The 24965-nt window shown below is 40.2% G+C and overlaps 1 protein-coding gene and 1 pseudogene across 1 annotated transcript in view; both read left to right on the top strand.

The window, feature by feature from the left end:
• Positions 1-24965, top strand: part of SCFD2 (sec1 family domain containing 2) — a 550473-nt gene that overhangs the window by 215114 nt on the left and 310394 nt on the right. The window lies entirely within an intron of this gene.
• LOC119529421 lies at positions 23328-23913 on the top strand (annotated as a pseudogene).

The following is a 24965-nucleotide window of genomic DNA, read 5'->3' as shown; positions in this document are numbered from 1 at the left end:
ACTTGGTGGCATGTGGTCCAACAGGGATTCTTTTTTTCCCCTTTTTAATTTTTATTGGGATTGTTCAGATATCATACAAAGATCCAAAGTGTATAATCAGTTGCCCCTGGTACCCTCATACAGCCATGCATCCATCACCATACTTGATTTTTGTTCAATTTTTAGAACCTTTTCATCACCCCAGACAAGAAATAAAGTGAAAGATGAAAAAATAGAAAAAAGAAAAAAAAAAAAAGAAAAGAAAAATCGAATCCTCCCATATCCCTAACCAACCCCCCTCAATTGTTGACTTGTAGTGTTGGTATAGTACATTTCTTACTGTTTATGAAACAACATTGATACACTACTAACTGTAGTAAATAGTTTGCAATAGGTATATATTTCTTCCCTATATGCCCCTCTATTATTAACTTCTAATTGTATTGTCATATATTTGTTCTGGTTCATGGAAGAGATTTCTAATATTTGTACAGTTAATCATGGACATTGCCCACCATAGGATTCAATTTTATACATTCCCATCTTTTGACCTCCAACTTTCCTTCTGGTGACACATATGACTCTGAGCTTCCCCTTTCCACCTCATTCATGCACCATTCAGTACTGTTAGTTATTCTCATATCTTGCTACTGACACGTCTGTTCATTTCCAAGCATTTAAGTTCATCCTAGTTGAACATTCTGTTTGTACTAAGCAACCGCTCCACATTCTTTAGCCTTGTCCTATATCTTGGTACCTTATATTTCATGTCTATGAGTTTACATATTATAATTAGTTCCTATCACTGAGACCCTGCAATATTTGTCCTTATGTGTCTGGCTTATTTCACTCAGTATATTGCCCTCAAGGTTTTGTCATCAACTCATTTTTTTTTTTTTTAAGATGGTTTTATTCACACACCATGCATTCCATCCTAAGTAAACAATCGATGGTTTTCTGTATGGTCACATATTTATGTGTTCACCACCTTCACCACTATGTATATAAGGGCATCTACATTTCTTCCACAAGGCAGGAGGGAGAGTCAAAGAAGGCAGAGAGGCAAAAGAAAGAGGAAAAAAAAAAAAAATGACAGCTAGGAAGCAGCAAAAGGAAAAATAACCTTAAATCAAAGTAAAGAGTCAGACACCACCACCAATGTCAAATGTCTAACATGCCTCTCCTATCCTCCTCTCTTGTCTGCATTTACCTTGGTATATTGCCTTTGTTACATTAAAGGAAGCATAATACAATGATTCTGTTAGTTACAGTCTCTAGTTTACGTTGCTTGCATCCCTCCCCCAATGCCTCCCCATTTTTGACACCTCACAAGGTTGACGTTTGCTTGTTCTCCTTTATAAAAGAATGTATTTGTACATTTGATCACAATTTTTGAACACTCTAGATTTCACCAAGCCACACAGTCCCATTCTTTATCTTTCCTCCTTTCTTCTGGTGTCTCACATGCTCCCAACCCTCCTCTCCCAACTGTATTCACAGTCATCTTTGTTCAGTGTACGTACATTGCTGTGCTACCATCTCCCAAAATTGTGTTCCAAGCCATGCACTCCTGTCTTCTCCTATCACTCTGTAGTGCTCCCTTTAGTATTTCCTGTAGGGCAGGTGTCTTGTTCACAAAGTCGCTCATTGTCTGTTTGTCGGAAAACATTTTGAGCTCTCCCTCATATTTGAAGGACAGCTTTGCTGGATATAGGATTCTTGGTTGGTGGTTTTTCTCTTTCAGTATCTTAAATATATTGCACCACTTCCTTCTTGCTTCTGTGGTTTCTGCTGAGAGATCCGCACATAGTCTCATTAAGCTTCCTTTGTATGTGATGGATTGCTTTTCTTTTGCTGCTTTCAGGATTCTCTCTTTGTCTTTGACATTTGATAATCTGATTATTAAGTGTCTTGGTGTAGGCCTATTCAGATCTATTCTGTTTGAAATACGCTGTGCTTCTTGGATCTGTAATTTTATGTCTTTCATAAGGGATGGGAAATTTTCATTGATTATTTCCTCTATTATTGCTTCTGCCCTTTTCCCTTCTCTTCTCCTTCTGGGACACCAGTGATACGTACATTCTTGTACTTTGTTTCATCTTTAAGTTCCTGGAGACGTTGCTCATATTTTTTCATTCTTTTCTCCATCTACTGCTTTGCATGTAGGCTTTCAGGTGTTTTGTTCTCCAGTTCCTGAGTGTTTTCTTCTGCCTCTTGAGATCTGCTGTTGTATGTTTCCATTGTGTCTTTCGTCTCTTGTGTTGTGCCTTTCATTTCCATAACTAGTTGTTTTTTTGAACTTTTGATTTCTGCCTTATGTATGCCCAGTGTTTTCTTTACAGCCTCTATCTCTTTTGCAAAATCTTCTCTAAACTTTTTGAATTGATTTAGCATTAGTTGTTTAAATTCCTGTATCTCAGTTGACGTGTACATTTGTCCCTTTGACTGGGCCATAACTTTGTTTTTCTTAGTGTAGGTTGTAGTTTTCTGTTGTCTAGGCATCTGACCTCCCAGGCCACCCCAATCAGGTTTTCCCAGATGAGAACAGGCTCAGGTCACAGAAGGAGGAAATATTCAGTATCCGGTTTCCCTGATGGTTTTTCTTAGAGGGCTGACACACCTGTGCTTTTCTGCCTGGCAGGTGCACCTGTCAGCCTGTCACTGGCTGGTGTAAGAGGGTGTAGCCTGTGGTTCTCCTCCGCCAGGCTTTGGGGTCTGGTTCCAGTAAGGCAGGTAGTAGAGCTAGGCCCCTCCCTTTCCTCTTGGGAAGCTGTGCTCCTCCCAGAGAGATCATCTGCATATCAATAAATTCTTTGTTTCTCTGACTTTGCCGATCAAAGTGTCCTGATGTCAAAATGGCTGAGGCTTTCCCCACTGCAAAGCACCGCGGGCTGAAAATGGCTGAGGCCCTCCCCACAGAAAGAGAAAGGGACAGAAAAGCTCCCAGATTCACCTGTCAGCCAGAGATAGCACCCAATCCACTGGCCTCCCTGTTCTGAGACAGATATGTCCCCTGACTCTCCTAAGGTCAGTTGTCACCAAAAGCCTCTGTCTGCTTTTTGGGGATTTGCTGTCTGTATTGAGCAGTTAACATTAAAACCCACTCGCTTGTTTGGAGAGTGCTGTTCTCTAGCACCACGCGGCTTCCATGAGGGAGGGACTCTCGGCTCTCGGCTCTCAGCATGGGTCTGCAGTTTTTACTTACAGATTTTATGCTGCAATCTCGGGCATTCCTCCCAATTCAGGTTGGTGAATGATGGGTGGTCAGTCATGTTTGTGTCCCCGCAGTTATTCCAGGTTGTTTACTAATTTTTTTGTCATTTATGAATTGTTCCGGGGGGGACTAACAGTCTTCCATGCCTTTCTATGCCACCATCTTAGCTCCTCTCCAGCAGGGATTTGAACCCATGTTTCTCTTACTAAGTATCTGTCTTTCTGCCTTTTCACATAGCCTTTCAAGGTACTAGAATAAAAATGTTAATTGGATGGCCCCAATGAATGAGTTGCTCAGGCATTTAAAAGTAACCTCTTGGAATATCTTATGGACTCTTTTAAATGTTGTACTTTGTGATCAAGATAATAAAAATCACATAAATACTCTTTAGTTTTTGTTGATAAAATAGACTCATTACATATGTCTCATTGATTTGGGGATAAATTTATATGCTAACTTCATAATTGTGATCATTATTGTTAGAGATTGAATCATGTCCCTAACAAAAGGCATGTTCAGGCCTCAACCATTGGTCCTGTGGGTGTGAACCCATTTGTAAATAGGACCTTTGAGGATGTTATTAGTTAAGGTGTGTCTACATGGAATGAGAGTGGGCCCTAATATGCAAAAGCAAAGCCAAATTAAACAGAAAGAAAAGCCACAGGGAGCAGTCAGTAGATGGAAGTCAACGGAACCTGGAGGAGAAAGGAGAAGAAACTACCATGTGCACTACCATGTGACAGAAAAGCCAAGGAACCCCAAGATTGCCAGCCAGAAGCTACCAAAAACCAGGAGGAAGCAAGCTTTCTAGGCTTTGAAACCATGAGCCCATAAATTTCTGTTGTAAAGCCAACCCATTGTATGATATTTATTTTAGCAGCTAGGAAATAAAACATTTATTATTTCCCCACTCAGAGCATGACTACAATCTAGGATGCTCACCAAGTCACATAAATCTGATTCTACATAAGTAGTTGTTTTCTGGATTAGTTTCCTGATGCTGCTGTAGAAAATTACCACAAACTCAGTGACTTAAAACAACACAAATTTATTTTCTTACAGTTGTGGAGATCAGAAGTTGAAATAGGTCTTCAGGAACTAAAATCAAAGTATTTGGCAGTGTTTTCTTCTGAAGGCTCTAAGGGAGAATTGTTTTCCTTGCTTTTTCCAGCTTTGAGAGCCTGCCTGCATTCCTTGGCTCCTGGCTCTTTCTTCCATCTATAAAGCATATCACTCCAACCTCTGCTTCCATTTGGTATCTAACTTTGACTCTCTTGCCTTCCTCTTCTTTTATTTATTTATTCTTATTTTTGCTTCCCTCTTATAAGGAGCCTTGGGATTACACTGAGCTCACTCAGATAATGCAGGATAATCTCCCTACCTCAAAATCCTTTTGCCAATTAAGTTTACATAGTCACAATTTCTGGGGATTAGGACATCTTTAGGGTTTTATTATTCTGCCATCTGGCTTGATCCTGAGTAAATTACTCCATCTCCAAAACTTAGTTTCCTTATCAGTAAGATAGGTTATGAAAATAAAATGTGAAAATATATATCATGTCTAACTCAATACATGTTGAATACCTGACTCAGAGGCTTAGTGAGGGTCCTAGATGCTAGAGCATCACTGCTCAAGCGAAATATAATGTGAGCTTAAATGCAAGCCACATATATAATTTAAAATTTTCTAATAGCCACATTAACAAATAAAAGGAAACAGATGAGATTCAGCCACTGTTCTGGTTTGCTAAAGCTGCTGTTATGTAAAATACCAGAAATGGATTGGCTTTTATAAAGGAGATTTATTAGGTTACAGATTTATACTTCTAAGGCCATAAAAGTGTCCAAATTAAGGCATCAACAAGAGGATATCTTCACTGAAGGATGGCCAATGGCATCTAGAACACCTCTGTTAGCTGGGAAGACACATGGCTGGTGTCTGCTGGTCCTTTGCTCCAAGGTTGAGACTTTCTCTAAAATGTCTCTGGGCTTCTGTCTCTCTTAGCTCCTGTCAACTCTGCTTTGTTTTCTTGGGGCATTTCTCTCTAATCATCTGGGAGTCCTCTCTTAGCTTCTGTGCGGCAAACTCTGGGCTTCATCTCTTAGCGTAGCATCTCCAAACGTCTTTCTCTCTGCATCTCCAAGTGTCTGGTCTGTGTTGGCTCTTAACTTCTCCCGGGGGCAGACTCTAGATTACATAGCTTAGCTTCTCTGCAAAATGTCTCTCTCAGCTTCCCTGAGCTTCTCCTCTCCATGAGCTCTCTTAAAGTACTCCAGCAAACTAATCATTGGATGGGTGGCCTCACACCTCCATGGAAATATTTAATCAAAAGGTCTCACCTACAGTTGGGTGGGTCACATCTCCATGGAAACAACCTAATCAAACATCCCACCCTAATCAAAAGACTGATAAGTCTGCCCCACAAGATTGCATTAAAGAACATGGCTTTTGTGGGGGACATAATAGATTCAAATCAGCACAGCCCCAATCAAGGTGGTGGTATAAGAAGCTTCAAGTCTCTATCTGCCACAGAATCTTTGAGTAACCAGCAAGAACTGGCAGAAGCATCTTTATCGAAGCTCCAAAAAGCAGTTAAAGGATTGCACTAACAGAGTGAGTGCCAAAGCAAGAACTTTTTTTAAAAGCAGTAGGATCTCTTGGTGCAGTAACTGGCCCCTCCCCATTCTCTCACTGGTTTGGTGCAGAGCCAGCCTGTATTCCCAGTGTAGGTCCCTGGTCCCAGTTCCAGAAGGAGCAGAGTAACCCTCATGCACACACTGGGAACATGTATGTTGGGCTCGAATACTCTAGTGGTGGCCTAAAGATTGACCATATGCTGCTCTCTGGACCCTGTAGGCGACCATAAGGAAATTCAGATCCTCCATGGGACTAGAGGGATGGATCTATCATCCCTCTAGAAGCTGCTGTGGCTTCTCTGTGTGGGTGTGACAGAGCCAAAGTTATCCCTGGGAAAGGCTGAGAGAGTTGGCAGTGCTAGGAAGAGGCAGTGGCAGCTGTAACCCAGGCACTCCACTGAACAAGTGGCCACGTCCCAGGGCAGGTGAATCTTTAGAAGCACATAAACACTTCTGGTACACCAGGCCTCTTTCTAAATAGAAGCCTGGTTTTGGAGAGGAAGGTAATAAAATAGTAATAAATGTAATTGTAAAGCAAGTATATGGAATGGTTTTAGTTTATAACAGGCTTATCTCATTTATATTCCGTGAAAGCCTAGTGACGTATATGGAATTATCCTCCTTTTTACAAAGGACTTCAGGCCCAGAGTTGTTAAAGGCCTTGCTACAGTGAAGTGGTAGAATGGGACTTAAATGGCAGCCTTTGGTACTGTCCCTTTAAGGAAATGAGATGTTTCCCTTCTGAATCTACTCTAGTGCATTTTTTTTAAAAAGGAGAAAAAAAAATTAAGTATCCTTTGGTCAATTTCTGTAAAATATGGTTTGAAGAGATCCCGAAAGGCTTTCTTTGCCAGATTACTGCCCAACTTCCATCAAATCAGAGATTTAACCATTAAAGAATTGTCTCACTTCCTTTTAGGGCCTGTTACTCTCTCTTCCTCTCTTTTAAAATGCAGACTTCTCTTAGAAGCCATTCAGTCATCCAGTTCTTAGAGGAGGAATAGTTCATTTACTGGTGATAGTAAGAAGCTAGTGAGTGAGTTCTGGGTACTTGGTGGAGCGGGGGGAGGGCAAAGGCAGAGAAAAGAAAGTGGAGACCCCCAAAGGCAATTTGGTACCTTAATGCTTTTGCCTTCAGATCCTTATTCTGGCCCTCAGGCCTTTTCTGGAGTTTGCCTGGAAGTGCCCTCTAGAGCAGAGGGCACCGTTCCAGAACTGCCTCTTAGTAGCCAGGTTCGTAGCTGGCATGGTCCAAGATTCTGGCGGGGGTGCTTCCGGGAGGGGATCCCAGGCCTTGCCCCAGCCCCACTGACCTTTCTGCAGGCAAGTCACACATGTAAGAAATGGTGTTTTGTTACTGAATAGAAATTCCTCATTTGCAAGGGAGCTCGTGGCCTTGGGCAGTGCGGTGCCCTTCTCCTACCTAGTTCCCATCAAGTCATGTGAAATGTGTTGAAACAGCACTTAAGATAACTATTCTGGTTTTCACAGACAGCTTTAAAGCTGGCCTTTTTCACAGGTGCCTCCGCTGCCTTTTTCCTCCCTTCTTCCCAAACATTCAGTAGTCTTTGCTTTGCTCTATGAATCCTGGAAGTTAAATTCTAGCACAGACCTGGGAGTGCAGTATCACTTTGTCTGTTAAGATAGCTAAAATTTATATTTTAATCTTTTTATGCACCCCTAATTTGCCAAAATGTAGCTCCTTCACTGGTCAGCAAGGTTACATCATTTCAGTTGCCTGCTAAGTGTTGTGAAATTGTTGCTTAGCCAAATTAAAAAACAGGCAAGCAAGCATAGAAGAAAGGGAAAAGCCCAAGTTTTTAAAAATGATGTACATATTCTATGGAATTTTTTTTATTAGAGAATAAAAATTGGCTGAGAGCTCAAGCAAAGAGTGGACACATCAAGTTGGCGCTGGTTGGAAGAGTGTGAATATTTTTATGGAGGCTTTGGGAAGCTCAGCATTGAACTGTTTTTATTTTTATTGGCTCCCTTGATAATAGACAAACAGGCCTAACCTGGGGCCAACAGAACCAGCAGGAAATTTAGGTCACGGATAGTTACATTTTAAAAACTTAGGTTTTTAGAGGTTGCTCAATCCTTGTAATTGATTGATGATAACATGGCAAGGAGAGCTCTTAAATCATTAAAGGTGGCCAGATAAAGACAAATGGCTGGCGGTTTTGTTGGATACACAGTTCCCAACTCCCTGTGGTGTTCTCTTGCTCTCTGAAGAAGTAGCTTGTCCTTATTTCATGCAACTTACAGCCCAGCTGGCCTGTTTACAGAAAATAGCCTCTTAAACTTGGCAGTTCTGTTTGAAGCACAGCGTAACATCATTTCCTGAGAGATGGGGAAAAAAATTATAAAAAAGTTTATATCCCCCCTAAAACATATGTGTGTTTTAAACTGAGCAGCCATTGAAAGTTGTTTTTTCCATCTTTCTCTGCAATAGAGGCCTTTACGTTTCCCCCAGCTGAAGGTAAGCGTAGCTGAATTCAATTATTTGATGAGTCCTGTAACTTTCTTATGTTTTTCTGCTGTTGCTTCAAATAAATGTTAATCTGTGATAAGAACTCAAGTACATAGCTTTGTTCTTCCCAGGACACAGGAAATGTGTTTTGGTGTAATGGCATTTTAAAAACTTTTTATTGAAGTATAATATAATATAGAAAAGTACACATATTACAAGCGTACCACTCAATGCATTTTTACTAACTGAACACATTTGTATCATCGGCACCAGATCAAGAAACAGAACATTACCAGCAACTCCAGAAGCCCCCTTTTTGCTGCATCCGAGTTCTCCCTCCCCATCAAGGGCTAGGAACTTCTAAAAGCATAGACGAGTTTTAAAGGTTTGTGTGTTTTATGTAAATGGAATCATATAATATGTTCTTTTTCTTGTCTGACTTCTTTCATTCAACATTATATTTGTGAGATTCATCCATATTGTTGCTTTATCAAAGTGTAGAATCAGTCTCACTACTGTATAGTATTTCATTGTGTGAGTATACCACAGTTTTTCTCTAATGGCATTTTTAATGGTAGAGAAAGTTTGTAGAATGTGTTTTCACTTCCACTGAAGTCTTCACCATTTCTCACTGCCAGGGGAACCATTTGCTCCACAGACACAGAATTACAGCTAGTTCCATAAATTATAGGAATAAATTTTGGGAAACACTTTCATACTTTGGGATTAGCCTATCTACGTTTCTTTGTATGTGCTTATACTCTCTATTAAGTCTTTTTTGGTACATTCTTTTAACTTTTTTGCTTATCACTCATACGATTAGTCTGCTCACTTCAGAATCCTATTAATTCTGGTCCCCTTTCTTATTGTCCACCTCCCTTTCTGAAATATTTATACCCATCCCATCCTTACATTTCACTCCAATTCTGCCCCCTGTGTTATCTCCTTCGAGCCACCGCCTCCTACTCTGAAATTTCATCCTTCTGATTGTTCAGACATAAAATCTTAGAATAATTCTAGACTCTTAATTCTCTCACACCACATATCCGATACATTAGCAAATTGTGCTGGCTTTAGCTTCAAACTATATCCAAATCCAACCAATTCATGCTGCCTCCAGTGCTCCTACCCCATCCAAGGCCAACTGTTTCTTTCTTGGATTTGTGAAATTGCTTCCTAACTCTCTTTTTGCGTCTATCCTTGCCCCACCACCTCAGCCTGAGAGATGTCCTTTTAAAACATAAGTCAGATCATATCACTCCTTTGCTCAAAACCCCTATGATGTCAATCTCAAAAGAAAAGCAAAATTTGTAAGAATGGCCTGTGTGCCTGAATGATCTGGCCCCCTCTCTGCCTCATCTCTTTAGCACCCTCCCACATCCTTATTACTCAAGCTACAGTGGTCTCCTTGCTGTTCCCTAAACAATAACAAACAGTGAGAATGGCATTGATTTATACTTTCTCAAATCTCTTGAATGTCTCACTGAATGGAAAACTGGATTCTCATATTTGCTTCCTTATTCAATATGCTGTTGTATGTTCTTTCAGTTGTATTTTCTAAAAGAAAATCCAAAACTTATGTAGATAAATAGTTGATATAGGAAGGAATATTTTAGTAGCCTTTTCAGATATTTTTGGATATTCTTTTTTTATTTTATATCTCAACTCTACAAGTGTAGTTTCCTAAATGTAAGTTGCAATGTGGAATCTGAAACCATGTCAGATTCATACTCTGTTATGTTAAAATCCATTGGTCTGTCTTGTATTATGAGGGATCTTTTACCCATGCCTGATTTTCTTACATTATGCATTGGTTATTTGGAAAATATTGGTTTACTGAGTTGTGCAGATCTTCCAAATGTTGACACACTTAATTATGTAATTCAAAAAAATCATATTTGTTACTATCATCACTGATCTTAGAAGTCTTTAAGTATGGAGAATCTGGCAGTGGCAGACACAGGTTTTCCAAAATTCACATTTTTGCTTAAAAGCCAGAATTTTATCATTGGCAATAAGTATGTCAGTTGTTTTTCTTAAAGGGACAGGATCACTTTGTTTCCAAGAAAATATTTGCCAAATATCCAAGTCTTAATTATCATAGTATCTCTATCAGTCATTCTTTCAAGTAAAACTGTTATTGCATAAGAGACACAATTAGTTAAACTCACAATTCAAACAATTGCACAGATGCTTTTACTTGAGACAACCACTACAGTTGAGTATACAGCAGAAGTGCTTAATGCATACTCTCCATTTTGTCTCACAGCATATTAAATGGACCCTTATTCAAAGTTCAAGACATAATAAAAATAATTTTTACAACTTCATCAAGGGCAATCATAGGTGAAACTGGTGTCTCCCTCCCCTAGCTGAAGGTATGTATATAGTGGTAGAGAACACAATGACTATTAGTATAGTTTGGTGACACTGCCTTGATCTATGTTAAGGTAAAAGCAGTTTTACACCCTATTGCTTTGCACCACTAGTGTAAATGCTAATACAGTGAAAAAACAAGTAATGTCTTAGTATTCTTATAGAAATAGTTTTGACCCCGTGGACCCCCTGAAAGGGGATTGGGGACCTCAGGAGTCCATGGAAAACCACTGTCCTAGCCTATACGATTATTCTTGGCCTGATGAATATTGGTTCATGGGACTACATTGTTGTTTTTTTCTAAAATTCAGGTTTATTGAGATATATTCATATACATATAATCATCCATAGTGTACAATCAGCGGTTCACAGTACCATCATATAGTTGTGCATTCATCATCCCAATTTTTGACCATTTTCCTTACACCATCAGAAAGAACAAAAATAAGAACAAAAAATAAAAGTAAAAAAGACACCCAAATCATCCCCCCTTCCCACCCTATTTTTCCTTTAGTTTTTGTCCCCATTTTTCTACTCATCCATCTATACACTGGTAAAGGGAGTGTGAGCCACAAGGTTTTCACAAGCACGCTATCACCCCTTGTAAACTACATTGTTATGCAATCATCTTCATGAATCAAGGCTACTGAGTTGCAGTTTGATAGTTTCAGGTATTTACTTCTAGCTATTCCAATACACTAAAACCTAAAAAGGAATGTCTATATAGTGCATAAGAATGCCCTCCAGAGTGATCTCTTGACTCCATTTGAAATCTCTCAGTCACTGAAACTTAATTTTGTTTCATTTCGCTTCCCCCTTTTGGTCAAGCAGATTTTCTCAATCCCATGTTACCGGGTCCAGGCTCATCCCCAGGAGTCATATCCCATGTAGGGGGGAGGGCAGTGAGTTCACCCGCTGAGTTGGCTTAGCTAGAGAGAGAGGCCACATCTGAGCAACAAAGAGGTTGCCTGGGGGAGACTCTTAGGCACAATTACAAGTAGGCTTCGCCTCTCCTTTGCAGTAACAAGTTTCATAAGGGCAAGCCCCAAGATCAAGGGCTCGGCATACCAAATTGTCAGTCCTCAATGTTTCTGAGAATATTAGTAATAACCCAGGTGGGGGCATCCAACATTTCCGCATTTCCCCCAGCTCCTCAGGGGGGCCTTGCATGCATATTTTTATTCTCTGCTGACTACATTGTTTTGAACTGACTAGTTCTAGACAAATTAAGTAACAAGTTTTAATTTGGTTTACCTCTTTTTTTTTTTTTTTTCATCACATCCCGGAAGTCACTCACTGGCTTCTTACAATGGTGCAGGTGCTTCACTGAAGTACCTATTTATGATTTCTCTTGCTTGTTCATTTAGTCATACGTCAAGTGTGTTTTCATCTCTACCACATGCCAGGCTTTCTACCTGGGCTATGTAACCTGATGCAAAGTTTCTCATGCCATACCTCACACAAGTCACTTGTATTAGTTTCCTATTGCTACTGTAGCAAATTACCACAAACTCAGGGGCTTGAAACAACACAGATTTATTATCTTACAGTTCGGAATGTCAGAAGTCTGACACGGGTCTCACTGGGCTCAAATCAAGGTGTTGGCAGGGCTGTGTTCCTTGTGGAGGCTCACGGGGAGAATTTGTTTCTTTGGCTTTTCCAGCTTCTCGAGGCTGCCTGCATTCCTTGGCTCATGGTCCCTTCCTCCACCTTTAAAACCAGCAATGCTGCATCTCTCTGGCCATTTTTTTTTTTTTTTTTTTTTTTTTTTATCATCACATCTCTCTCTCTGAACGCTGTCAGGAAGACCCTCTGCTTTTAAGGACTCATTTAAGTGGGCCTACCTGGGTAATCCAGAATAATCTCCCCACCTCAAGATCTGTAACCTTACTCACATCTGCATATTCTTGTTTGCCATGTAAATTAACATCTGCACAAGTTCCTCGGACTAGGATGTGGACTTCTTTGGAGGGCCATTATTCTATCATACTCTTAGTAAGTGTGCATTAAGTATATTTGTTGAAGGAATGAAGGAAGGATCCAATCCCATTGTTTGTTTCTCAGGGCTCTCCTCCTCCCTGGTATTAGATGCTGCTTAAGACTCAGTTGAGGTGCCACCACTTCCAGGATTTAGGTGTTCCTCTACTGTGTTTCCAAGGTGTCCTCATACTTCTAAAGCACCTATTTTCTGCCTTGTCACTTCTACCCCCACTCATCTGAAAACTGAATCTTGAGTCTTGCTCTGTTCTTTCTATGCCCAGAGTATATAGCACAGTACCTGACACATAGTTTGTATACAATAAACACTTGTTAATGAATCCATGAGTACATTAGTGAATTACGCTTACACACACACCTAGTTACATTTTTTCATTTTTCCTGGGGAATATAAAGAAGTCCTTTCTCCACTGAAATAGAGTGGCTTTAATTATGGGAAGTTAAGACCTACTGGCAAGTCTTTTTGCTTACAGTGATGTTTTGGGCTGGAGGGCCTGAGGCACTCTCTCAGGTCCCCACTGATGGGCATCCCATGAGCTTGCACATACTGAGGCCAGACTGAAACTTGGAGGAGTTATGGAACTGGGTTCTCCAGCCACGGCTTAGAGCAGCTTGGAGTTTCCCTGAGTGTCAGTGGTGTCAGTTCCGTGGAGAGACAGGTGTGGAGCCCGCCTGGGCTGTCCTGCATGGGCCTATGCAGGGCCCATTTGCTCCTCATGCCTGCAAAGGTAGCTAGTCCAGAGACCAGCTGACTTTGCAGAGGCATTTTAACTCAACCAAAAAGTCAGCATTTCTAAAGACAACATGCATGTCACAGAGGGCCTTTTGTATAGTTACTGGGGTCTCATTCAAAAATAACAGGAGTCCCAGACTGCAGAATAAGCAAAAGGTTTTGTCACTATAGACACAGCTCCAGTCTTCTACTGCCTACTTGTAGGCCCCTTTATATCAAAATGAATAAGAAACTTAATCCCAGGTACTTTATAAAGAAACCATTTTTTGTCAGTCATGGTTTGCTGTGTGTGTGTTTTTTTAATGGCAGTGTTTAATAATGTTTATATTGCCTTTGACCTTTTACTAACTATTGCAGTAAAGTTCCAAGATGTGGTTTCAAAACCAGTTTTTGTAACTGTTCCTCTCTCCTTTGAGACTTCTGACCTCCCATTCCTAGAAGGTGTCTGATCCCTTACCAACCATCTTAATCAGGTTTGCTAGGTAAGAAAGAAGCTCAGGGGCTGGTGGGTGTAACAGTAGTAATAATAGTTAAGATTTCTTGCAGGGTATGTGCCAGCCTGAAAGAGACATTGCAGGTTATGTGCTGTGTGATTTACTTCTATAATTTAATCTTCAAAATGACCTTATGAGGTAAGAACTATTATCAGTTATACCCAAGTAAAAGGTAAAGTGTTTTCCCCAAAGTTAGCTCTCTGAAATCTTACATTTGAGTCCTTACAAAGTCTGTCCTACTGTAGGTACTCTCTCAAGTACTTTATTTGAACCCACAAAGTAGTTTAAGCAATTGTCCTAATGTTTGCCTGGCTGTTAGCACTAATACCACAGAAGGGTTGGCTTCAACAATGGGAATTCATTGTCTCATGCTTTCAGAGGCTGCAAGGCTTGCTTCCTCCTGGGAGTGCTAGCATTCTGGCTGGCCAGCAATCCTTAGAGTTCCTGGGATTTCCAGTCACATGGCAACGTCCCCTCCTTTGTACCCTGGGTTCCCTCTGACATCTGGCTTCCAGCTCTTCCCTATGGCTTTCTCTTTCTATGGCTGAATTTCTTCCGCTTATAAAGGACTCCAGTAATCCTGATTAAGGCCCACTCTCATTCATCTGAGCTACACCTTAACTAAATAACATCTCTAAGAGATCCTATTTACAATGGGTTCACACCCACAGGAATGTGGATTAGGATTAAGAACATGTCTTGGGGTACATAATTCAATCTGCCACAGCAGATGAGGAAACTGAGACTTGGAGAAGCTAACTAACTTGCCCAAGTTCACACTAGCTAGTAATTGGTAAAGCCAGAGGTCAAATCCAGACATTTAGTCTCACTCCCACCTCCTCATTCTTAATCCGCGGATTCTTTCTTTTGCCTTTAAAGAGGTTTTAATGTTCGGAGCCACTGATATTTTCCTCCCTTCTTGTTAAGGTTTCATTTTAAGAACAGGGATCAGAAAATGGATGTACATCCAGACTGGAGCCATGCTTTTACAGATAGCCCCAGGAAGGTCTAGCTCACTTCCAACCCAAGGCAGTGCAGACTTTCCTCTGTTTTATCCTTGCAGATGGCCTCCCTGTGCCATTAATGGGAAGTTCATTGCTTCCTGGGCCAGTCTTTACCTTGACTGATAACTCTGGTTCTTCCTCACACTGAGCTGAAATGATCTTCTCTGGAACTTTCACAGCCTGACAAAAGATCAAACTGATGCCTGAATTTGTCTATTATCTTTCCTTTCTTCTTTCTTTCGTTCGTTCCTTCCTTTCATCCTTCCTTTCTTCCTGCCTTCTTTCCTTTTTTAAATAAACATTTTATTTTAGACTAGTTTTAGATTTACAGGAAAGTTGAGAAAACAGTACAGAGAACTCCTGTCTACCCCTGACCCTATTGTTAAAATCTTTCATTATAGTAAATTTGTCAAATCTAAGAAACCAGCATTGGTACATTACTACCAACTATGAACCCCAGAATTTATTCATATTTCACTAGTTTCCCGTAGTGTCTTTGTCCTGTTCCAGGATCCCATTCAGGATACCACATTACATTCATCATATGTCCTTAATTGTCATGCTTCCTAAATCTCATCTGGTGAGTGACAGTTTTTTCAGTCTTTCTTTGTTATTTCATGACCTCGACAGTTTTGAGAAGTACTCTATTGGGATTTCTTTGAATAGCCCTCAGTTGGGATTTCTTTGATGTGTAGTCATGGTAAAACTGAGGTTATGGGACTTGAAGAAGAATATCACAAAGGGGAAATGCCATTTTCATTGCATCCTCTTAGGGGCACATGATATCAGTATAATTTATCACAGTTGATATTAACCTGGGTCACCTGGCCAAAGTAAAGTTACTCCTTCTCTCTCCTTTCCAAATGCTGTTTACTGGAAGCAAGTCACTAAGTGCAGCTCATACTCAAGGGAGGGAAGTATTAAGCTCCACCTCCTTGAGAAGGGAGGATCTACATAACTTATTTGGAATTCTGTGAGGAAGACTTATCTCTACTGTAACATTTACTTACTTATTCATGCAATATCATTTATTTTTGTCAGTTTGGACTCATGGATTTTAATTTTTTTTTTTATTTTTTATCTTGGAATACTGTCAAACTTATAGAGCAGCTACAAAAATAATACAGAGAACTCCAACATACCCCTATCTCCCCAGATACCCAGATCTACCAATTTTTAAATTTTGCCACCTTATGAATCTTTCTTTCTCCCTTTCTCCCTTTCTCTCTTTATCCTTTCTCCCTCTGTCCTTCCTTCCCTCCCTCTCTTCCTTCCTTCCTTCCTTCATCCTTCCTTCCATCCATTCCTTCCTCCATCCATCCCTCTCTCTATTATCAATCCATTTCCTGAACACTTGAGTATAGATTGTCTATATCACGCTCCTTTTGAATATTTATACTGCCATGTACATTTCCTAAGAACAAGGATATTCGCTCATATAACCACCTTACATGCAGTTATCAAGCTCAAGAAATTTAACATTGATGTAAGGCTTACAATCTATATTCCAATTTTCTCATATGTTCCAATAATGTCCTTTTGAGCCCTTTCTCCTACTTTGTTAGATCCCATTCAGATCACATATTACATTTAATTGTCATTGTCTCTATTGCTGTTCCTTTATTATTTTTTTTTAAATTATAGGAACTTATATACAACATAAACTTTCTCATCTCAATCACTCCCTAGTATACCAATCAGTGGAATTAGACACATGTACAATGTTACAGTACCCTCACTACCTTTCATTACTAAAACTTTCCAATTTCTCCAAACAGAAGCCCTACACTCATTATTCATTAACTCCCCACCCCCTCCTACCAACCCCTGTCCCTGGCAACCTGTAATCTATTTTCTGTCTTTTTGAGTTTGCATATATTCTCCAATAGTTTCTTTGTAGTTACCATAGAGCTTAAATTTAGCATCCTAAATCTATAACAATTTCATTTGCTTAGATACCAACTTAATTCCAATGGTATATCAAAACTATGTTCCTATATCCCTCTGTCCTCCCACCTTTAAGTAGTTCTTGTCACAAATTGTAGGAATTAAAAAAGTGGTGTTACAAACCAAAATTACAATAGTACTGGCATTTACATTTACTCATGTCATTACCCTTCCAGAGATCTTTATTTATTCATGCACTTTGATTTATCGTCTAGTGACCTTTCCACCTGCAGAACTCTCTTTAGCATCTCTTGTAGGGCTGGTCTAGTGGTGATGAACTCCCTCAGCTTTTGCTTATCTGGGAATGTATTAATCTCTCCCTCATTTTTTTTTTTCGCATCACACTTTTTAATATTCAATAATTGCATATTACAACTGTAAGTAGATTCATGTTCTTTTCATCAATTGCCTGCAGATAATAATCGCAACTCATTCCAAAATATTTTCTTCAACTTAGAACCATACTACAAATTAACAAAATAAGTTTGAATTTATATCCTCCTTTTAGTTGAAGAGAAGTGATAACGTTTTCTCAAGCATAGAATATATTAAGATAAAATATATTAGGATAAAATTTTGGGGTGGGGGGAAGAGAACAGAAATATGAGATCAAGGAGAAAAATGCTGTAAAACATTTTTGCTGTTCAGTAAGAACTTGCTCTTGTATTTTTAAATGAGATGGTAGTGGCTATCAAATTAAACCACAACATGTGCCGGCAGTGGGGCAGCTTTGCAGACTCACTGGTGTGCACAAACCAAACCACATGCTCACAACAAACAGGCAGGGACAGAGCAAGGGGGTGGTGGGGGAGTATGACAGAGTGAGGGTCTGCCCTGGGCAGTGGCAAGGACGGTCTACATGCCCCACATTTGTTCTCAGCCCACATGAGTAGTGGGAGCATTTCCATGTGCCGAGGGGGTGGTCAGGTTTGAAGATGGTGATTCCTACCACAGGGTCTGGAATAAAAGCCTGGGGAGAAACTGGCTGCACAGGGTCCTCCTGGGGACTTGGGCCGCTCCCTCTGAGGGCTTATCCTGGATCAATTCGACGCAAATCTGCTGCCCTCCATCTAGACTTAGAATCTGATCCGGCAATCAAAGGTGACTAACGCAGCGCCCACCCACAGGGCACTTGGCTTTGCTGCGGTGGTTTAGAAGTCACTTTGAATAAAATAGCTTCTCTTCAGAAGGGCTTCCGGTAGCTCTGGCCTGGCATGTGTCCCTGCGGTTTGACATGAAGACAGGAACCTGCCCCCAACACACCCAACAGTCGAGCTCCTTCCCTGAAGGACACTGGACACCTCCTCTGAGGCTTTACAGGGACCCCACAACCCACAAGCTATGGCTGTCCCCACTTTACAGATTCTGACTCTGAGGCTGAGGCTCGGCACCTATAAATGTCAGGGGAAAATGGAGCTTCTCGTGCCAGGCCCTGTGCAGAATGCTTTGTAAGAGAAATCTCATCAGATCCTCAAAATCACCCAACAAAACAGGTTCTGGTATTATCTCCTTCGCCTTGTAGAGAGAAAAATGAGGCTGGGAGAGGTGAAGCAGAGCACAGCGAGCGGGCACAGGCGTGGGATTCCAACTCGCTGCCTCTGCAACTTGACTGCTGTCCCTCTCCAAGGGGAGGGAGGGGGAGGTTTCTCTTGCCATGGGGAGAACCTGAAGGGGTCCCCAGAGACATGGTGTAAAAAGCACTGGTGGGGAAAGGGAAATGTGGTGCAACAGCTTAATGGAGTTTCCTTTAGGTGGGGTGAAAATGTTCTGGAACTAGATAGAGGTGCAGGTCACACAATACTGTGAATGTACTGAATGCTGCTGAATTGTTTACTTTAAAACGATTAATTTTACGTTATGTGAATTTCCCCTCCCCTCCCTGGGTGAAGGGCGCAGTGAATTGCTCTGTCCAATGAAGGCTTTGGGGCGGTGACGAGCCCTTCCCCCTGCCCACACCTCGCTCGCTGCTCCCCTCACCATGGTCCTTGCCCCATCTTCCACCATCTCCTTCCCTCCTTGGTGGCCCCCTGCTTCCCGGCCCCAGGCATCTTCAGGGTTGTACTGGAAAGGTGAGACATTTTCTCAGAGTGGCTTCCTGGACATAAGTTTTGCCTCCCCACCCAGCTGTGTTCTCACAAGGCCTGCTCCCCTGAGAGAGAATGGTGACTCTGAGCTCAGACAAGCTCACAGTGAGGGCCGAAATTGTCTCCCTCATTTTTGAAAGAAAGTTTTGCTGGATGGAAAAGTCTTGGTTGGCAATTTTTTGCTTATAGCCTTTTAGACGTATCATCCCACTGCCTTCTGGGCTTCATAATTTCTGATGAGAAATCAGCATTTAATCTTATCGAGGATCCTTTTTATGTGATATGTTGCTTCTCTCTTAGGGCTTTCAGAATTCTATCTTTGGCATTCAACAGTCTGATTGTAATATGTTGCAGTATAGGCTTATTTGGATTTATCCTCTTTGGAGTTTATTAAACATCTTGGATGTGTATATTCATGTTTTTTATTAAATTTGGGAAGTTTTCAGTCATTATTTCCTTGAATATTATCTGGTCTCCTTTATTTCTTTCTTCTCCTTCTGGAATTCCCAAAATATGTTTATTGGTAAGCTTGATGGCATGCCCCTGGTTCCTCAGGCTCTATTCACTTTGTAATTCTTTCTTCCTTTTCTCCTTGTGCTGGATGATTTCAATCATCATATCTTCAAGTTCATTGATTCTTGCTTCTGCCAGCTCCAATTTGCTCTTGAATCCCTCTAGGGAATTTTAAATTTCTGTCCCTGTGATCATCAGCTCTTTTTGGTTCCTTTTCATAATTTCCATCTCTATATAGATATTCTCTTTGTGTTCATCTGTTGTTTTCCTGATTTCCTCTAGCTCTTTGTCCATGTTTTCCTTTAGCTCTCTGAGCACATTTACAACCATTTTTTAAAAGTCTTTGATATGTCCCAGGTTTGGTCCTCCTCATTGATTGTTTTTGTTGCTTTAAATTCTCCTTGGCCTTGGCCATCCTTCCTGTTTCTTTGTATGCTTTGTAATCTTTGTTGAAAACTGGACATTTTGATATTTTAATGTATTATTGTAATTTAGACTCTAAGGCATTTTTCCTTAAGTTTGTATGCAGCCTGTTTAATCATAGAGTTTTCTTTGAATGCCAGGAGTTAACACACACACACAGACACACAAAGATAGAAAATACCTTTCCCGGTCTTTACAGATTGACCTGTATGAGTGCTCTCCTTTAGAACTTATCCATATAATGAGTTTAGATAATAGCTCCAGGCCAAAGTGTAGGGGCCTCCCTGATCCTTTCTATGTGTTCAGATGGCTCTAGGAATTCCCTGGTTTATAGAGATAGGAAGTCCCTCATTTCTAGGAAACAGTTTCCTCACAGTGCTCATTAATGCATTATATGTCTTACAGTGAGCAATCTCTTGCCCCAGGCAGTTACAACTCGAATGCTCTCACACAATGTTATGAGAGTTCTGTGCACTGCCTTCCACATGCTGGGCAAGTTCTGGGACAGCTAATTTGTGTTGAGTGTCTTAGTTCATTCCCTCAGTCCACCACCAGAGAGACTGGGTCAGACTCACATGCTCCCAATGTGTATATGAGGATTACTGTGCTCCCTCCAGAACCAGGACCAGGGATTCACATTGGGAGTGCAGACCAGTGAGAGGATAAAGGAAATACCAGTAGCAGGAGACAGTACAGCTTTTATGTTGCCTTTTTTCTTAATTCGGCACTCACCCAGTTACTGCAGTCCTTTAACTGTTTTCTGGAGCCTTTAGAAAGATGGCTCGGATACTCCCACTGATTGTTCAAAGATTCTATGGGGGGACAGAGCCCTGAACTTTTCACTCTGCCATCTTGATCCAGGCCATGGATATTTATTTTATAAATACTTTCTAGGGCTACAAGATCTTCTGGAGTCATTTTGTATTTTCCCTGCCCCATCCCTAGATTCAATGATTTCCAGAAGGATCCCTGCTTCCTTTTATTGGAGAATGGATTTGAAACCAAGATCTGGCTGCTGGATGTACTTGTTGCTGCTGAGGTGTCATTATTTCTATGTCTTCTCACTAGATGGAATTAGGAAATACATGTATGCATAGCAGCCCATGTGACACACATACCTGTTATTTTTGTTTATTCATCTGTATCTACAGTAAAGCTTTTCTTTTTTGAGACTTTGTATTTTACTGTGTAATTAACAGTGTGATTATGATTTGCTGCTTTTCACCACCAATGGAAGTGTCAATAAAAGGTGGAGATGGTGAAAATGGAGATCTTGACAAGGGAGACTTAGAGCTCACCCATCTTCTAGTGAGATCGCCTCATTTTTAGATGAAGAGATCCTAAGAGGTTTACTGAGATCCTAAGAGGGTAAGGAGCCAGATAGTGGAACAGTCAGGAGTGGACACTGGCTTTTTGAAATGGAATCTCTCTTATTTCCACCATATCCCATGTCTCTTTAAGACGTCAGTATTCTTGGCTTTTCATTCAATTCTGGTATTGACAGCCTGGGATGCATTAAGCAGATTTAGACTGCAATGTTAGAAATTGACTTGTACAGATATTACCAGGCCAACAGAAGTCTGCCACTAATGAGAGATTTTGCTCTCCAGCAGTACATCTTAGATCTATGACTTGAAAATGAAGCTCAATAGCCAGATGTTGGTTAGTGAATCCTTACAAATGATTATAATGATTATCCTACCCTGATTTACTTTTTATAACTATCATTGAAAACATCTTTTGCTCTGGTGAAAGAACTATAGGGCCCCTTTAGTTAGGGTAGGATAGATGCTTCATGTACACACCTGCTTTCTAGAAATAAGATATAAAGAAATGAAGGAATCTGCTTAATGTCATCCAAGGAACTGATGAAAGAGTAAAAAGAAAAACACAAAAGCTACAGCATTCAAGACCCCTCTTTAACAGGCCAACCTCATAGCTCCTTTCTTTTAAATTGTTTTTGGCATCTTCCAAAGCAAAGAAAGAACACTTGAGGGTTTGTCTCAAGAGACTTCTAAGGCTATAGGACAGTTCTCAAAGGCTTTCAAACTTTTCAGTCCTCTGTTATGTTTGAGGAGTGTGTTTATACTTGGTAAATCACTTATTGTCAATATGCAACAGTGAAATCTCTGTTCTGTTCTTTTCCATTTTTACCTTATCCACTCAAAAACTTAGCATTTTATTTTTCATGCAGTACATTGTGAACACCAAAGATTTTTAGTGGAAATAAAAAGTAACAGCTGTTTTTCACATACAAAATAATATAATTGTGAACCTTAACCTTGAGATGATACATCCAAATTTTTCCGGGTGTGGAAATGAATGGAATAGCTTGTTTTGAGTTGTTGTCCCAATACAAAATCATATTTAGGCTTCTTGCTGTCAATTTCATTCAGAAAGAGAGGGAACTTCTATAGTCTTTCTTTATTCCAGTGTTCCTTTCTTAGCATCTTTTTACCCTATTTAAAATAGTGTATATTCACACACACACACGTGCACACACACACACACTCACCCTCAAGTCCCATCTCCCTTTCTTGTTTTACTTCTCCATAGCACTTGTCACCATCTAACATACTATATAGTTTACTTATTTAGCATTTTAATTGTCTGTTTCCCCAAATTAGGATGGAGGCTTAGTGAGGTCAGGGGATTTGTCTGCTTTGTTCACGATTATATCTGGCATATAGTAGGCACTGAATAAGCACTTCTGAAGAAATAATGTGAAAAGTTCAAGTTGCTATAAGATTGGCCCTTCATTTTAACACAAATGCGAATAGCTGTATTTTGTTTTACAGGGTTATGTTATTTTATAGGTGAAATTAAATCACATTCCTTTAATTGGGAATTTATCTATTCACCAAAAATCTCATATTTATACTAGAAATGTGTACAGTTCCTTGGAAGTTATACACTTACTCCAGTAATACAATGCTATTACAACATGCAAGGAATTTTTAAACTCTGCTTACTCTCACTCAAGAAGTTGGTAGAAGAGCTAAAAGAAAAATTTTAACAATCATAAGGTAAATTATCTTCATACTTACCCAAATACATCTTTAACCCTAAGGAGCACTACCCAGTTTGATCCCTTATTCTATTCGTCAGATTCAGCAGAAAATGACTTGTTTTTATAAAAATATACACCAATCCTCAACTGACTAATATTTGCCAATTCAGAGAATATTCAGAAGAATATGTTGCAAAATCCAAGATGATTCCTTTAAAGGAATGTCAGCATTCATTTGGATATATAGAGGCTGACACTTTTTCAAAGTCTTATTACTTTACAAGTATACTATTCTTATTTTAAATTTCCAGTGTGTGAAGCACTTAACATTTTTATTCTCCAAATTAATGGACTCAGCGGCGGTGGCGGCTGGAGAGGCAGCAATGGTGGCGGCAGCTCTGGAGGCTGCATTCTCGGTCCTAGCCTCGGCCCCAGCCCCACTATGGTGACACTGCCTGAGCTGCTGGTGCTACTGGCCACACTTCTTTCCATGGCTTTGGGCTACTTTGTTAGCATCCATGGACAAGCCAAGGAGTGTTTCTTCATGTGGGTCACCTCAGGCACCAAGATGGGCCTTTTCTTCAAGGTGGCCGAGAGTGGCTTCTTGTACATCAACACGGAGGTTACAGAGCCTGACAATAAAGGAATTTATAAAGGAGACTGAGAGTCCAGTGGGAAATACACATTTCCTGCTCATATAGATGAAACATATAAGTTTTGTTTTAGCAATAGTATGCCCACCATGACTCCAAAGAGTGATGGTCACCATTGATATTGGGGAAGCTCCAGAAGGACAAGACATGGAAACAGAAGCTCACCAGAGCAAGCTAGAAGAAATGATTAGTGAGCTAGCAGTGGCAATGACAGCTGTAAAGCATGAACAGGAGTACATGGAAGTTCAGGAAAGAATATACAGAGTGATCAAGAACAACACAAACAGCAGAGTGGTCCTTTGGTCCTTCTTTGAAGCTCTTGTTCTAGTTGCCATGACATTGGGACAGATCTACTACCTGAAGAGATTTTTTTGAAGTCCAGAAGGTTGTTTAAAAGCCTTTTTCTTGTATCTCACAGTTTACTAAACATCATGGTCACAATAATGTCATTAGTTTCTCTGAACTGTGCATTCACAGTTTATGTTTCTTTGTTATTAATAGTTATAAGGGGGAAAACATCTTTTTAGGAAAGTTATAATGAAAATTTGATGTTTGATTGGCATTAATTCTGCCTCCATTATACAGTCCTTCCAGAACTCAAACAATGGAAATGAAATATAGGAGTATAGTCCTTTCTATGTCTTTTTTTTCTTTTGTTTTTGTAATAAAATGCAGTTTGTTCAAGAAATCAGTACAAAGGCTGATAGTACTCCACTAAAATGACAGCATTCTTTGGATCCCTCTCCTGCAGTTCAAGTTGTTAACGATTCATTTAGTTGAGTTCTTATGCAGAGTCTGCAGCTGTGCATTTTCCATCCAGCCTAATGACACAGCTTTCTGACTTTGGAGTAGGCTACCATGGCTGGTTACTTTTATACTTTCTTTCTTGTTTTTGCTTTAAAGGTAAGACTTGCCCCAACATACATTTCCCCCCATAAATTCTTACATTGAAGCTTAAGACTCAATTACCTCCACTTAAATTGATGACACAAGCAGCTAGTAACCATTTCTCGGTTTCTGCCTAACCTTGTAAGAAGTCTCTATTAAAGCCAGTTCTCTGGGTGTTTCAGCAAATGGTGGCTCTTTTTCTTTCCGTGCTAGCGTGTCTACTTTCTCTGTTCTTGGCACTTAGGAAGTGTGTATTCACACAGTTGGAAAAATATGGATTTCTGATGTCAAAGGGTAAAAGACTCTTGGATTTCATTGCAGTAATATACAGCCACTATTTTTCTTTTGATCAGTGGCATTTTGGGCCACTGTTTAATTAGCGTTCTGAACATCAGTGTTAGTACTAAGGTTTTGCTTTTGTTTCTTTTGTGTTTTTCATTTTTGGCACATGTGAATTTTGTATAAAATGAAATGACTCCCTTGGTGTCTGATGATGGATTTTAAATTAAAAGAGTATTTGATTTGGTGTGGGGATGATC

This window comes from Choloepus didactylus, chromosome 3 (assembly GCF_015220235.1).
Source record: "Choloepus didactylus isolate mChoDid1 chromosome 3, mChoDid1.pri, whole genome shotgun sequence".
Classification (NCBI taxonomy): Eukaryota; Metazoa; Chordata; class Mammalia; order Pilosa; family Megalonychidae; genus Choloepus; species Choloepus didactylus.
Note: the sequence above shows the minus strand (reverse complement) of the source record. Positions and strands in the feature narration are given on the sequence as shown.